Source organism: Leptinotarsa decemlineata, unplaced genomic scaffold, assembly GCF_025532065.1.
Source record: "Leptinotarsa decemlineata unplaced genomic scaffold, Ldec_3_MD MMD2_tig00000010_RagTag_RagTag, whole genome shotgun sequence".
In the NCBI taxonomy this organism is placed as follows: domain Eukaryota; kingdom Metazoa; phylum Arthropoda; class Insecta; order Coleoptera; family Chrysomelidae; genus Leptinotarsa; species Leptinotarsa decemlineata.
Genome location: NW_027412538.1, coordinates 4,066,702 through 4,081,863, shown reverse-complemented (window position 1 = coordinate 4,081,863; position 15,162 = coordinate 4,066,702). Strand labels below are relative to the sequence as shown.

At 34.9% G+C, this 15,162-nt stretch overlaps 1 protein-coding gene across 2 annotated transcripts in view; it reads left to right on the top strand.

Moving 5' to 3' along the window:
• The window catches only part of side-IV (sidestep IV), a 794,218-nt gene that overhangs the window by 223,277 nt on the left and 555,779 nt on the right, over positions 1 to 15,162 (top strand). The gene's annotated exons all lie outside the window — the stretch shown is intronic.

The window sequence follows — 15,162 nt, the reverse complement described above, 5'->3', positions numbered from 1 at the left end:
ACGAAAAACCGTTACGACAATAACGATGAAACGGTAACGAATGAACGCACGGAAAACGGTTGAAAACGCACGAAAAACGATAGTAAACGCACGTAAAACGATCGTAAACGCACGAAAAACGATCGTAAACGCACGAAAAACGATCGAAAACGCACGGATAACCACGTATTTTGAAATGTCATTGTCGAATACTTCGCTCTCCATTCGCGCCCTCACGTTGAGTCCACAACGCTCAACCTCTCGACACTTTTGGATCTCCTCTTTCTCCTGATGATGCTAACTTGGTTAACAAAGATACGAGACTTCCGACATGTTGGAACGCTAGACTTCTGTTGAATCGACATGTTTTTTTCTTAAATGATGTATTTTGAAACGCCCTGTATACACATTAATATCATATTTCAAATCGACATGTTTTTTTCCTTAAATGATATATTTTGACGCACCCTGTACACTTCGACGCCATGTTTGTTTTCAATGATGTATTTTGGGATACCTTGTAACATTGAGGGATCACACTTTGAAACGATACAGCCTCATTAATCTGTAATGTTTTTTCTTAAATCTGATTCATTATTATTAATATATCACTTTCGCGCTTCCAATTTTCGTCGAGTAGTTCACGATCAATTCCTAAACCGGCAACGCCACATTGCCCCATAAACAATGATTTATTGTACAACTGGCAACGCCGAACCTGCCATGCTGGCATGTATTCACATTTGACAGATGCCGTCTTATGAGTCTAGTGTTTACAGTGTCCTTCTTCAACCAATAGATAGTTCAGCTAGTGACTTATAGATGACTCTGTGTGTTCTATAACTTTGGTGTTTCCATATACTTTTGTATCGATGAATCGAGCGCCTATTTTTGTGCGGTTACTGATAACAGAACATGAAACAATTCTGTACGATAAATTATTCAAATGAATCTCTCAATATACGCAAATCCACGTAAATTTGTGCATCGATTACGTCACACGCGCCTCTCGCTCTTACACACACATGCACATCTTTACATGAAATATTAATTATTTCCCAAATCTAAGTATATTTTCCTATCTTCAATATGATAATGACAATTACATTCTATGGAAATCAAAAATAAAAATGCTGTCAAGTATAATGAATGAGTCAATTTCGGTCCCGACAAAACTAACGCTGTAAATACCCAACATTCGCAGTTAACTTCAATATCTTACGATGGTGTAGAGGCTAAGGACAATGTCTACGGCGCGGACGACCCAGGTTCGAATCTCATTACTATAAACTTTTTTTAATTAAAATCACGTGACTGAAGGGGGCCGAGGGAGCTGATAGGTTAGGTGGAGTACCAAGGGGGCCTGAGCGGTGATGTGGAGTACTAAGGGGGGCGAGGGGCGGAGTTCTACGCTTGAATCGCTACGATACTCGTTCCATCCTGCGTCGATGACGTCACACGTTTCCCCCTCACAGACACCGTCCTGCACCCTCATTGACATTTGACAGTTGCACAGACACCGATCCGTATTGACAGACATCATAAAACCGGCAACTGCGCATACTGCGTCGCATGACAACACCCATATGTCTAGTGTTTACAGTGTCCTTCTTCAACCAATAGATAGTTCAGCTAGTGACTCATAGGTGGCGCCAGTGTGGTGTACTCGCGACGATGCATCTGGGTCACGTGACAATTTGGAGCGCTCGGATTGGACTCTGCCGTACGCGTGACCTTGAAAGGAACCAAAAATTGCAGAATGAACCTTAGCCGTTTTCCCATGTTAATCTCCATAAGGAATGGGCCAGAACTCTTGCAGCCTATTTACTTCCAAGATAACGTATTAGAGCATCGCTTTATTATTAGACGTTCACTGAGTTGTTCACAAAACCGTAACATGTGTTTCATCATATAATAACTTCATGAGATATTTAGTTTGTATCAAATACACTTGAAGAAGCGATTTTATAGCAAGAAACGTATTGTGTTTTGTGAATTGTTGAGTGAAAATCTAACAACTATGTGTTATTATGTTGCATTATCAATGGACATGTTTCAAAGTCTCCATTTTGGAAAATATTGTCATTATAGGAGTCGGATTTCAGTAATGATATACTGTTCTTACAGCATTATGGAGATTTTGAAAAAGATTTCCACCCGATGATTATTCCATAATCAAGTGCTGAATGAGCAATATTAACACAAGGAAAAATGTCTTGGTACCCTTGGAAATGGTGAATATAATGATGACAAAGCACCAATGGAACTTTCCTAAACAGAATAAGTTGCAATGAAGGAATAACTATGATTAGTTGCTCTACTACTTGTATATTCCGGAATATATTATTTTCATGAATTTATATTTCATAGAAAAAAATGGATTGTCTTCATTCTAGAATGTGATAACTTTCTGTAAGTATGGATTTCATGAAAATAGTTTTCTATATCGAAAACGATGCTGTAGAAATGAGAAGGTTAACGTACGAGAAACATACAAGAATATATAACTTCAAACTTCCCTTCTAGGGTAGGAGGTCGAAATTACATGTACCCAAAAATGTATATGGTCTGATGAAATGAAAAACGATTTTTTTTTCATTACCCTGTCCCATTTTTGTGCCTCGTTTGGCTGAGATTGATCCAAGTGGTAAAAATAATAATAATAAAATCTGTACAAGAACTATTGGCAAATTATTTCCCCCCCCCCACTTTGTTGATTTCCTACCGTCTCATTGTGATTCATTTATCAGGGCCAAGCTTTCAGTTGAACAATTCCATTTTGATTAGATGGAATGAAATTAGGTTTCGAAGTATGCGCAAAATTCATTTCGTTATATTGTTGGTTTGCTTAACTGGAAAAAAGAGTTTCATCGAATGGTATTAAAACTTATTTTTCATCAATTTGTTTCTTAGAGCATATCATCCTAGTAATCGATAGTTTAGGGCTGCTGGGAGAATTTTATTCCTCAAATTACTGCCCGTGAAGTAACCTCCTCTTTGGCAAATCTGAAGTCGCTCTAGAAGTCTGTTAACACGGAAGTATCTGATTGTAGGATAACACGCCAAAAATGTATGTCGTAAAGACTACTCAAATTCTGATGTGTTGTTTCTGTGACATTTCCATTCCACATAAATCTGATTTCAGGTAATCTGGACATTTATATAGCTCAATGTTTGGTAAACGGGATATTAAAAACATAAAGCTCTGCTCCATCGTTATGGAGTTCATAAATTCCATCATCTCTAAGCGCGTCGTCATCAAAATAGAGTTATTGCTCTGAATAACGAAGATAATAAACTGGCTGAAACAACATCACAACATCCACAAAACCGCAATATTTCACTCTAATGATTACTTATACATTACAAAGTTATCTCGGTTATCTCAGGCGGCTTTGGTGCGTTTGAGGTGAGAGACCGAGCTGCTCCGGGCTTTAGGCCAAACGCACCGCAGATGCGAACCGAAAAAAAGTCGTTTATTTTTAACGAGCTCTCATTAATCTTTCGTATTCAGATGGTTTTGTGTTAGTGAATTTACATGAATTAACATAATCTCCATGATTCTCGTCACCGGAGTACCACATCGATAGGGTTTGTCGAAGGGCTTTTCCATTAGACGAAAAATGTAGGGGTTGAGTTACGTTTGATCATGGAACCAAGCTCGTTGATACAAAATACGATAATAGCAGAATTTTATTCAGTATTTCGCTATTGAAAGGCGGTACTGGAATCACTGTCGATGAAGGAATATATTTTCAATATGATGGTGGAAAATAATGAAATATTCTACACAGCATTATTTTCCAAATGATTGAATAGTCGGGCTGATCTCATAAATAGTCTGCAAGATCGCCCGACTTCAATCCAGTCGACAGTCAGGTTTGATGATACAGAAAGGCTGTTAATTCAATCGGTGTCAATTCGAAAAATCATTAATTAGGAATAAAATACTTTTTTTGGATTCTCAACAACGTGTTTTGCTTTTGAATTCGATGTACAGAGTATTTCCTTCTCTTGAAGTCTGGATCTGGATTTTGATGTATTGAACAAAGATTATGAATTTGAAATTTTAATGGCGGGTTGTAAAATTTAAATGATTGATGAAAACTCATGAGAAATTTTGAATTTCGATTATGAAAAATATGAGGATCTGGATATAGGTCATTTTAATTCATAACGTACGAGCATTTCCTAATAAAACACCACTGAGTACTTGTGAACACAGGTTCACAAGTACTCAGTGGTGTCTATAATATACATTTCTTCAAATAAATATCAATGAAGAGAGATGAAGAATTCAAAAGAAGGCAATATACCAATCATGAATCTTATGAATTTTTCATTCTCAATTCTATCCATAATATACTTGTGATGCACTGTTTGGAATCTTTGGTGTAGTGATGAATACTGCTGGAGATTTTTCCAACACCAAACCGTTTTTTCAACACCACGTGTTTCAATCACCAAGTGATCATCTTCAAGAGAAAGATCATCAAACTGATCAAACTGTGGTAATCTTCTTATGGATGGGATCCAATCGAATAAGCGAATGAATGTCATTACGTATCATCATCGATGATACGAGTAGACTAAACCCATTCCGTGACATGAAGTCGTTATTTTATAAACCAATTGAGTTTTTTTTTCTATAATATTATCTAGATTTGCTACCAACATCATCAAGTTCAACGTAACATACCCTAATGTCACAGTAGAATTCAATTCTATTCAGAATTTTTTCGTTCTCTTCATGTTGCTCTGTCATAAATATTCATAATTTTATAGAGGAGTACCTGCATCTATCGCGAAAAAATTTCTACAAAAATATTGTATTTCTGAATTTCGGAAATCTTTTCCTTTACATTCTACGCCTTTGATCTCTAATGACCCTACATCTCCACTCTCTCGCTGATAATCCGGCTGTAGTTTTCAACAATGGAACAACAGTCCTTAGCTGTTCTGATATCCTACCCTATCTGGTGAAAGCAAATGCATCCAACCGCAAGTTGAAGAGGGTGGGTGATACACGTGCTATGCTGTTTTCATAAGTGTTTCTTTGTATAGGGTCTGACAAAAAGTAGTTGAAGTTACATTTCGATTCGTTTATGTTGCACACTCTCTTATTTGAGGAAAGAGATGAAAAAAATAATTTTTAAAACTGATTGATATAGTTTATTGAATGATTTTCACTATAAAGAGTTTTATAAAATCCGCAACCCGTGTCGCTATACAATAGCTTCCTCAAGCGCTTGAGGGAGCTATTGTATATCGAAACACTTGTCACGGTGTTTGTAAAACCCTTTATAGTGAAAATCCTACAATAAACTGTATCAATTAGTTTTAATATGGATTTCCATCCTAATTATTCTAATTATCTTCAAGAACAATTCGTTCAGGCCAGGCCAGTATCAAATTACCTGCACTATAGATTGATGGACTGACACCTATCAGAAAACAACTAGTCCCCTGGCTGATTTTAGACTGGACTGAACGAATTGTTCTTTTGGATAATTTGATTTATAGCCAGTTTTAAAATATATCCACTCATTTTGGGAAATTTTCTTTCTTGTACAAGAAATTGGGCAAATTTTGGATATGCAGTTAGTTACCTCGTTCACGGGCATTGGGGGCGTTGACAAACATGTTGTTTGTTGTTCGCTTCTTGTTAGAATAATAATGCTCTGAAAGGAATTCGATTTTCAATTATCGGAAATCATCGACTTCATATTGATTCACATTGCACTGACGAGTGGCCAAACAGCCCAAAACCAGTGTTCAAATGTGTTCCAATGATTGAAAATCTATTACAGAAGTTGTATCGCCAAGATCATATGCAGGAATACCTTCAGTGAAGAATCCTGCACTGACACCTGCAGGATATAAAAGACCGCCCTTCTTGGTATTAGCCAGGGGGTAGTTGTTTTCTGATAGATTAAAACTGTTTCAATCTTCCTCTTTGAAGATGATCAGTTCGTGATCGAAACACGTGTCGAGGTGTTAAAAAATAACGATTTGGTGTTGGGAAAAAACTCCAGTAATATTCATTTCTACACCAGAACTTCTAAACAGTGCATCATAAGTAAAAAATGAGGTTAGGATGTTGGCAAAACGTTCGCGCTGAACATTCTGAGCATTTGCTTCGTTTACATCCATACCCAAGCAGCAAAGTTGTTTTATAATTTCATGGTGTTGCAACAGTTTTATTTTATTAGTATTTTATAATTACTTCCAAAATGCTAATTGTTTATATTAGATGATCGGTGAACACAATACAATTGTAGGTAATAAAAGTGTTTTATAAATTTGTCATAGAAACATTTATAAAATAAAATTAAAAAACCATTATAAAATAGTAAGGAAATTATCACAGAAACGCTTTTGCAACTAAATTATAAAACTTATTTCCTATAAAAGTAAATTGTAATGTTGCAGTTTTATAACACTTTTCTGCGAGATTTTTATGATAGTTATAAAACTATTTCGAACTTATTCTATAACTGTTTCCTGTAGCTTTAATGAAATTATTTTAATGAAATGCTTTCAGATACTATTTTATTTTCATTACCATATTGCCACTTCAATGATAATTTCCCAACTATTTTATAGTATGGTATATCAACTACAATTCAAAAACACTAATATAACTTTTATAAAATCAAATTGCTTCTGCTAATATATATTTGCTGCCACCAAGAATAAAATGCAGCATTTAAGAACAACCAGCTGACATCGATTCCTAATCACAGCTTTGAAAAATTCTTAAAAATTTTAGTTATGTTTAGTAAGAATATTTTTGTTTAGTTATTCAAATGGGACGCCATCGATATCGTGGTGGAAAGTAGTTCTACAGCAACTTATAAATATTTGATTTTAATTGAGTATAGGTACCCCATAAGTAAATTCAATATTTTTAATTCATCCTTAAATTAAGACACCATGATATGCATATATCTGAGTATATATATGTTATACTCTCAATTTGATAATAATTCCATTGTGTGGATACTGTAGTGGATTTTTCTGTTTGTATGCCGAATTAATAAATAAAAATGAATAACTCACTGGCGGCCATTTTGAACATTTATTGGGAGGTATATAATTAGACTCAGTTCGAGGTGCTTCAAATAGACAAAGAAATGATTTAGTGTTTCATAAAAAACTTTCTGGAAGCTTTGAGTCACCCTGTATATTGAAAATACTAAAAACACTTAAAACTATCCCACCTAACCTAGTGCTTCAATTTTTTTGCGAAAAACAGGAAAAGGTTATTATAATGGTTTAAACCCGTCGTTTAGCAAATATAGTGATATTTACAGCTGAAAAATACATAAATATTATAACATTATATTATTTAGAATAAAGTGGATTAAGTTTGTGACTAGAAAATCAATACTTCGACAGAGAAAACATTTATAAATGAATGGCGCGCTTAAATTTTGCTAATAATAGGCTATATATTTGTCAATAAAATTTCATTTGCAGTAAAAATATCAATCTTCGAAACACAACCGATGTCTTCGACAGTTTTGTGTGTGAAAAAGTGAAATTTCAAAATGGCTTTAGCCTTTCTATTTCTTAGTTTTCAGTTGGTAACATATCAATTATTTTTTCCTAGTGTCCAATACAAAATTACTTCTTGCATCTTCAAGAAAACATTTTTAACACTTTCTTATTTTATTGTTATTGTTTTCGGCTGTATTATATTTTATAACGCCTACTTGGAACTACTAAAAAACTCCAATAAAACTGTCTTCTGATTATTTTATAGGTATCGCTTGAATATGTTGCAAAAATGCAGTAAGGGAAGTCTTTACAAAACTGCTTTTTAAGAGTGTAAGACAAATTTTATAGTAACTGCCAAAATGTTTATAAAACTGTTTTGTGGTGTTTGTAAAAGACCTTACAAAATATTGATAATAACTTTAATATTTTCTAAAACGGTGCCAATTTCCTATTTATAGCAATTTTATAAACACATTTAAAACATTTCTGGGAGAAATGTAGTTTTATATTTGAATCATGAAATAAATTTTTCTGGTGGTGAAAATTGAAGTTTTTGATGCAGTTTTTGTATACTTCTCTATTTATATAATCTAATAGAAAAGTGACGATTTCAAACCTTTTTCAATTGATTGGATCCTAATTACGTTCAAAGTCAAATACAATACCCCTTCTTATCGTACGGCTATGATTCGACATTCATTTTGCATGACCACTTTCAGTAATTACTGCCGCAAATAAGAACCGATAGAGTCGAATAGGAAAGATCAAGGAGGTTATTAGCGGAAACGGAACTACAGCATCCGGATCAAGTAGGCAATAGAAGTTGAAAACCGCAATCACGTAAGACTCCACCCAGCTGCGTCTGTTTATTCCAATTCCAATCGATTCCCGTTCCTCACCTACTATTGAAATACAAACAGAGGTAGATTTAGATTGGTTAACTTATCTATGCTGGAACTATGCTCCGGGTAGTTTCGGTTTTATTTTCTTTTCAACTATTTTATGACAGTGGCTGTACTATAACTTTCGATAATCGATGAGTTATCGGACTAAACTTGATTTATTAGATCTAATTCAAACTACGAATATCAAAATAAACCTTTGATTCAACTGTCACGTGAAATATTTTTTTCTGTCTGTCTCTGCAGTTCTCACTGAAATCAGTTTAGAAACATTACATCTGGAATCCAAATCTAGACAGCTCTGTTTTAAAATGTCATAGGTTTCTTATTGATACTTCGCCGGCTAGTTTTGTACTGCTTTAATGAATTTAGAATAAGGGATATTTTCTACATATATAGTTTGCCATTTCTATGTTATTTTCATCGATTAGAATAACAATTTCATGTTTGATTTCTCTCTATCCAAATGTCATCGCTTCTACTTATTTCAAGTCCAGCTATGCATTTGTGGTTGAGCCTTGCACCACTGATGAGGCACATGGCGGGTTTAACCAATGTTGTCTGGTATTGGTTGGGCTCTGATTTCAATGTCAATGTTGAAGCTTGTTTTAGCAACTGATCGCATTGGAATCTCGTTTATCTTCAATATTCGAAAATTGAGTCGATCATATAGATCGTGGTTTCGTAAATGAAGTGATCGTTAAAATCATTTTTCGAAATAAAATTATTTGATTGCTATAGAGCATTGGGATCTTCACGACTAGATAGAACCCTATGTTTATAAATAGTAATAATAATGATTTGTTTATCATCCACCCCAAACATTACAAAAATATAAATTATATTGAACCTAACTATATAAGGTGAATATTACCCAGTCCAAGAATAGTTGATATTGTTTAAGCATGTATGTACTATTGAGAATGAACTGTAAAAATTGAATAGTTCTCCAATATTTTGTCAGATATATATGTCAGATTCCAATAATATAACACCTCATTCATTTCATTTGATATCTTCATGTAACCCTTTATTGTGAGATATCCACCAAACAATTCACAGAATTTGACAAATAATTTTCACTAGTTCTTTGAATTTGTCTTATTAATAGCCCATTATTTAAGTTTCTGACGTTGATTTTTTTTTCAGGTGAGTTAAACAATTGATATCAACTAGTACATAAGCGAATAACAGGTAAGCAAATCAATGAAATGATTATTCTGAAGAAAAATGTATTCTATTTCACAAGTGCCAAAATTTGAGTTCACCGTCACAGAAAATTATGGTTGACCCATAGTAATTCACGATTTGAACCAAATGCGCAATGAGTTCATTAACAATGTCGTTCAACACAATAAGTTGCTCGTTTATAACGAATAAATGAAAAATTATTGCCAATATTCATAACTTGAAAAAAGTTCTCAAAGAACAAATAATTGAGTGTTAACATGAGAACCTTGGATTATTTTTAAAGTGAAAACCATCAATTTTTCCAAGCTGAAATTAGTGAATACAGTTTATTGAATAACAGGTTTTACAAAAATCGCGACATGTGTTTCGCCATACAATAGCTTTCTCAAGCGTGAACAGTTTACGCTTGAAGAAGTTATTGTAAAGCGAAACACATGTCGGGGTTTTTGTGAAACTCTTCATAGTGAAAATCATACAATTAACTGTATCAATTGGTTTTGATATGGATTTTCATTAAGTATCGGCCAGTTCTAGTTAATTTTCCAAGCTATTCTATTCATGTTTCTCGTTGGAAAAATTAAAATGTTTCAATCGAAGATGTAATTTTTTTCAATTTCAGGATTGTATTTTTTTTTCATTCATGAAAATTACAGGAAAATATACTTCGTCAATGTTTTATCCATGATGTTTAGAAAATTTCCATAGATGAAGGAATGTTTGTGATTTATAGAGGAACAATCATTTGACAACAACATATTTTCCACCCATAGTAGAAAATATATATAAAAACCTACTATTTATTCTTGGCAGATGATGTTATTACTGAGAAACATCATGTTATTACTTTTGTAAGAAATAATTTTCAACACAGCTCTTTCGTATTCTGAAAATATATTTCCGAACAAATGAATTCTGTGATTGAATTCTCAAATTCCTAATGGAAATCCACAACGTCAAATTAAACTTCCATTATAAGTTTCCGAAAATCTGTAATCGCTTGAAATCGCTTCATATAGAAGTCATTTGTTTCTCGAGGATAAAAAATTGTTATTGTGTGTTATCCCTGAGAGGTAGACATATACCATCGAAAAATTTCATGTAGGCCTTTTTAAGCCGTACAATACTGCAGTAGATTTTTTTAATCTATGTTGTGTGGTTCAGCTAGCGTTTGTAAAGTAAGCGCAAAAAATGTAATCATTAACGACATCACATTAGAAACCACTGAAATTATCAGTGTTTCTATAGTACACAATGTAGTGATTTCTCATGATGATCTCCCACTACGTAGTAATACCGGCTACATCCATCAATTCATATACAGGGCTATTCAAATTCATTTCTGTACATGGGGATCTCGTAAACGATAAGAGATAGAGTGTCGGTTGGATTATGGCAAAGTTGCGTTTTTTAGAGACCTATTCAATGATGTAAAGTAATCGAATATAGCTCTTTTGGTTCTGGAGATATACAGGAAAAACAAAAAAATCCCTAATTATTTTTTTGCCTATATCTTCTTTATTCGCAGACATATTGAAAATCTGTCCACATTTTGCTATTGACACTTGATGTGGGCTCTAAGAATATATCCATGAATCTTTTATACACGGTGTCATCTGACTTGGGCCACCCCCATCTTTGAATTTTTAAATAAGGACCTGTATATATATATATATATATATATATATATATATATATATATATATATATATATATATATATAAAAATAAATAGATATATATATATATATATATATATATATATTATTTTAGGAAAGCTCGAATGATCAATGTTTCTTATATATCAATTTGGTAAACTTTCGACTTCCAAACCCAATCGAAAAAAAGAAACTCGTATTTCTAAAATTAGTCAAATATCAAAGGATATCATCAAAAAGAAATAAATTGTAGTTTTCCATGTCATAAACAATAAATTATTCATGACAAACAAAAACATTGTTACAAAAACTTTCCACTGTTGGACTAATGTTTTTTTCACTATCCACTAAGTACCCATTATTCTCATTTCTTGATATCCATATTCAATGCATAGAAATCATATTTTCTGTTGAAACGTCCAAATTGGGCGTCGCGTCGCGTGCGAGACGTACCATCCGTTCTCCCCGTATTTTCACCGCTCATTTGAAACTGTTAATATTCATTTCACATTCTCCGTAGGCCAAACTATTATTTCGTGTTCCAAAGATATTTTTCCAGATTTCGAATATTTGCAATACTCTTTAAAATATTCTCAAAAAACAAACTCCTCTTCACAACTAACTTGTATAGGAGTTTTAAACAAATTTTTTTAAATGGCATTCTTGAACTAGACTATTAGGACTGTTGTTCCCCCATGCCCCCGGGCTTGAGTGCCCTGAGATAGAATCTTCCCCACACGGTTACTGTCTCCAGAAGCTAGGATATCGCCCATCCACCCCACTCATTCTTAAGTGGACCTCAACCTGCTGCACTTCATTTCTTGACACTTCAGCAAGATTGACATCTGACCTCCTGCTGTCGAAAGTCAGCCTTTAGGTGCTTTTACTTTCCTGATCTGTTGATTTTAATTGTCGTGATTTAACTGGATGTAATGTATGCATGGGGTCCCTTTAACCATACCGGAGAAAAGTGTCTTTCGGTTCGCGAACTAAATTTGTGTCTGAGTATCTGTAAGAAAATGTGTTTTAGTAATCTGGAGCCACCTGACAGAGACTTTTCGAGGTGTTCGTTGATTCTGCTTCATCGGCCTCATGTGTTTATCCCTTTCACGAAATCTGGGATCATCCCTGTTGAGCGCTTCATGCAGGTGACGCAGTGCTGGACTGGTGTGTCTTGGTATTCTTTCGAATACATTTTCGACGTGATCTCTCATGTATGAGTCTACATAGTGGATATCTGTTGGGCATGTATCTTGGAGCATTCACGGCAGCTCGTAAGCAAGCATTCATGCATACTGCGTCTGTATGTCGCTGCGCACTGGTTCCAGGCAGTGCAGGCGAACAGAATGATTGGAATCAGATATGTCTTGATAAGCAGTAGTTTTACGTGGATTCCCATGCTACTACTGCGACCTATGATCGGGTATAGGTTTTGTCGGGCGGCTCTCGCCAGCCCTAGTCTCTGCCATATGTGGGACCTGAACGTTAGTCTTCTGTAGAGGGTGACTCCCAGGTATTTCGCTTCGTTGATCCAGGGAATCTCTTGTCCGTTGAAGAGGGCGTATTCTTTCGGGTGTACCAGCCTTCGAGTGAGCAGTATCCTCTGACTCGTGTCAGGGTTTATACTGATTTTCCGAAGATTGCCAATTCCTCTAATTTGTTCGCTTGCTGTTGTAGGTATCTAGTAACTTGCGCATGGCTAGTGGATCCCACTAGCAGAGCTGTCTCATCCGTGTAGAGTGCCAACTTGTTGAAGTTGTTCTCTGTCTTGGGCACGTCTGGTGTGTATACCAAGAAGAGGTGTGGAAAAGGACTCCACCTTGTACGACCCCTACTTCCAGAAGTCACATGGTTGAGAGTTCTTGTCCCACTCTGTAATGGCATCGTCGGTCTGCTAAAAGAGATTTGATTAGTCTCACCATTTGTTTCGTGTAGCCATTATTGCTCATTTTGACTAGTAGTCGGTTGTGCCAAACTCTGTCGAACGCCTTGGAGACGTCTAATAATATCGCTCCGGTGTGGTATTCGAACTGTTCGTCTGGTAATATTCCCAGTTCGCTAGTTTGGTTCTCTAGTCTTTTCAAGTTGACTCGTTCTGCTACTTTACACCTAGAAGGGGTTAAGCTTATTGGCCTGTGGTTGTCCGGGAATAGATGATACTTCTGACTGTTGTTGAAATGGAAACGAAAATGTGTGTGTTGAAGTTATAAAAACTATTACTTCTTGAATGGCTACTATGTCAGTATATTCGAATTAATTGACATTGTCTGTTTACAAAAATATCTATTGGAACCCTCAGAACACACAACAAAACAGACAGACCGCGTTAATCGATACTGGAGTAATTATGGCTCTTCATAGTTGGCCGCGCTGTATTGTGGTGTAATTCTGAAAGGGCACCTTGTCTATTAGAAACACGCGTACGGAATGCTACATACTCTAGGCACAGAAGCGGCTTCGTGTTTGTCACAACATTTGATAGTCACCAAACATGTTTTCTTATAATATACAAATCGTTTACTAGATCCCCATATTCAATTTATTTCTTTAAAACAACGATAAAAATAAAATAAATACAACAATAAAAATTAATTGGCGCTCCGGGGCGACTTCATTGATTCCAGTGGCGCATTTGCTTTTTCAGCTGCAAGAAACCCGGAAAAACCTGCACCACCACATCATCTGAAGATCTTGATCTTGTAATCGAAAATTACATCTTATAGTTGTCATAAGAAATTACATCATATTCCATAGGATCAGATTAGTTTTGGAAAAACATGTAGTTGAATTGAAAGATGTATCTTGTAATATTTCATTATTGTTTGATGAATTCAACATTACATTAAATGAGGTTTTTCTTCTCCTTCTTGTCTTCATCAACACTCGATTCATATCATATACTTTTAAGCTGTCAATTATTGGAAATGTTCGATGTGGACAATTTTTCAAATATAGAAAATGATTTCATAAACAGGACATAGTTCACCTAGTATAATTTTCTAGTCGGATAGTCGATGAATGAGCTGGTGAAATACGAATTTCATTCCTACCTTAAAACTGTAATCGAAAATTACATCTGATTTTTCATCTAATTACCTCAGCCTTCATCACTATTTGATTCATGTTATGTACCTCACATTATTTGATGATTCTATGCTTCGAAGAATCTACAAGTTTTTTTTTGCAATCCTGAGTTTGACAGTTCACATATTTATGTAGTTGAAACGACCATAGGTTTTTTGTCTATGGATACAATTTTTCAAGTCTCCTTTTTTATAATCCATAAAATTCAGATGAATGAACCTCTGACGAAGCCAGCCACTCATGCTGGCGAAACGTTAGAATGCAGTTTCAAACTTCGACTCTTTCAAACCCGAATGAGAATAGTAACAGTGGAATTCATGGACTAATTGGATTTCAAATGATTTTTCCATTCACTTCAAATAATACGGAACTTATTACTAATAACTGATTTTCACGTTATGACTCGCCCATATGTTTTCAATCGTGGCTGAAAAGCTGTCCTGAGGATCGTTCATCAGAAATGGCTGTCGAAATTTTCTTGCAGATATTTTTACCATCAACGATGGTGTTACCCAGAGATCCATGTTATTTCAAATACTTTTCTGAAGATAATATATCAGTCTTCTCATTTCATTTCCATGTCCTTGGTGGTCAACACCAAGCAGACCCTGCATCAGAAAAAAAAATATAGTATCCTTTCGCAAATCAACAAACGCTTACATCCAACGACGATTCATCCAAACCAGTTGCAAAACTTTTCATGACTGAATCTAATGTATTGCTGACTTACAGATAATTTTATATTGAAAGCTTACTGCTGTAATTGAAGTGGTAATCTTGCACTAGAAATAAGAGCCAGATTGGGACCAATTGTCTACCGACTATCTTGAAAGCGAGCTTACACGATGC